The sequence below is a fragment of the Primulina huaijiensis genome, chromosome 11 (assembly GCF_012295235.1).
Source record: "Primulina huaijiensis isolate GDHJ02 chromosome 11, ASM1229523v2, whole genome shotgun sequence".
NCBI lineage: Eukaryota > Viridiplantae > Streptophyta > Magnoliopsida > Lamiales > Gesneriaceae > Primulina > Primulina huaijiensis.
In genome coordinates this window covers 9,938,109-9,940,234 of record NC_133316.1, presented here as the reverse complement: position 1 = coordinate 9,940,234, position 2,126 = coordinate 9,938,109, and positions in this window count along the sequence as shown.

Sequence of the window (2,126 nt, the reverse complement as noted above, 5' to 3'; positions counted from 1 at the left end):
ATCCATCGATTGATCACGCGAGTACGCATCCAGTCAGCGCATAGCGAATGAAAAAAGCGTTCATCCTGGATTCTCTTCCTCATCTATCAATTGATCCCTATTCATTTGGTCAAAGTCTCCACGGCCTTTTCACACCCCTCTACTAAGAGATGCACCATGTTGATAGGAATCGGCAAAGACCTTCTTGTACACGTCCTTGAGGGCAGCATTCATGGCAATCATCACTAGTTTATCCCGAGGAGGGTATAGTATGGCTTTGTTCTTAATGTTGTTTAATAGATGTCGAGTGCCGATTTTCCGCGTCCGAGAATCTCCATTTTCTAAGTGGGCGCGAGCTAAAATCCTTATGTCAGGTTGGTTGTTCAAAAGACTGTCTCTTTACCCTTTGCATCTTCATCTTTTCGAAAGCCTAGACCCATTCTTCTAGATCTGCATTAGTCCTATTTCAGGTGCAAAGCCTCTTCTTCAGATGTGTCCTCGACATTTTGTTATGAACTGGCAGGACAAAGATGGATTGAAGATCAGATAGATTGGAGTGAAAGTGGCACAGGACCTTCGATCGACCATAGGGCGTCCTCTACCCTTACTGAATTCATTCTATTGAAGCGTAACGTAAAAAGCACCTTCTCATGTTGCATTTCTTTGGTTTGGAAGTTCTAGAATGTTGTCTGTGGATTTCTAACAAAGGAAAGCCCCTTACTATGCCATTTGATTGATTAAAGTTCTGTGCTGCTCACCACTCCTTGAGGCCAAGGACGGGGTCGAAACGTCTTTCCAGGATTTGCAGTCCGATACATTTCCATTATGTTACCTAGCCAAACCCGCCACCTCATGTGCCAAAGTCAAACGGTTGTTCTACCTTCTCCGCTCCCTCTTTTTCTACATATGCGGCTAAGGGTTCCAAAAACCTTTGCCTTGCTTCCTTTTTTGATTAGTAAAGGTATAGGTTGGGGAAAACTCCAAAACTAGGGTTCAAAAAAGCTTACCTTATTAGAAAAGTTTTAGAAAAGGGCATCCCTACTATACCCCTAAACTACAAGCTAGCGCGCAACGGCTGAAAAGCCGTTGTTGCTTGCAGGCTCGAAAATAGATCTTTCGCCTTTACTCCCGGTCTCAAATTGATTAGCTTTTTCTTTCGCTTGGTTCGCCCCTTGTTGTGTTTCATTTTGTGATCCGTAGCTTCATTCTGCCTTTTTTGATAGCCAGGACCTGGCGTTGATTTCCGATTTCCATTGTTATGTCAGCTCCAGGTTTTGGGCAGCCATCTGGTTAGTTCAGCTATCACAGCTGGAAGCCCCTGCGTACTCCCCGTCTGCCTATCTCACACTCCCTAAGCATATTTTTATTTCATATTTCATTTTCCTTTCCTGCATCTTTTTTTCTATCCATAGGTCGGCTTCGTGCAGATAGATCTTTGCCGGGGGAGATTGGTGCTCCTTGAGGTATGCCTTTCCGGTGGGTTGTTCCTTTATCTATCTTTTCCATCCAGTGCCCGCACTGCATCAGAAAATCTTCGACTTCGATCTCTCTTCGCAACGCAATAAAGAAGTCTAACAGTTTCTCTCGGCATCTGTCTTTTATCTCATATCTATAAGCAGCGTTCACTATAAAGCCTCCGCCCGTCCATTCCTTTCAAGCTTGATCCTGCCCCCCTTAGACTCGTTACTTTGTTCGACTGAACTCGTTGGCTCCGTGCTCTATTCGGTCGGAACCCTGTTCGAGAACCTTCTCTCATAGATTCCCTTCACCAAGTCATCGCCAGCAATCAGCTCTTATCCCTTGGTGTCAAAGGGCGAATTTCTTTCTTGTCTTGCCCAAAAACTTTCTTTATTCTCATTGGAGAAATACTCTCCCGCGGCAAGGTTTTACACATGGGGCCAGCTGCTTTCTTTATCTCGCTTGCCGTTAGTCCGTCTAGCGCCTTTCGGTTGGGGTCCGCCCCAGGGGTTAGAACGCTTGGGTTATTTTTCGAGTATCGAAGGCAGTCAACGTGTCAGCCATTCTTCTCCTATTAGACTTGTAAATCCTTTGCTCTTTTTCCTTCTCTCTTCCAGTTCTCTCCCTATACTTTATTTGACAGGGGCGGAGCACTCTATCAATAACAAGAAAAAGTAGCAATTCAGTTT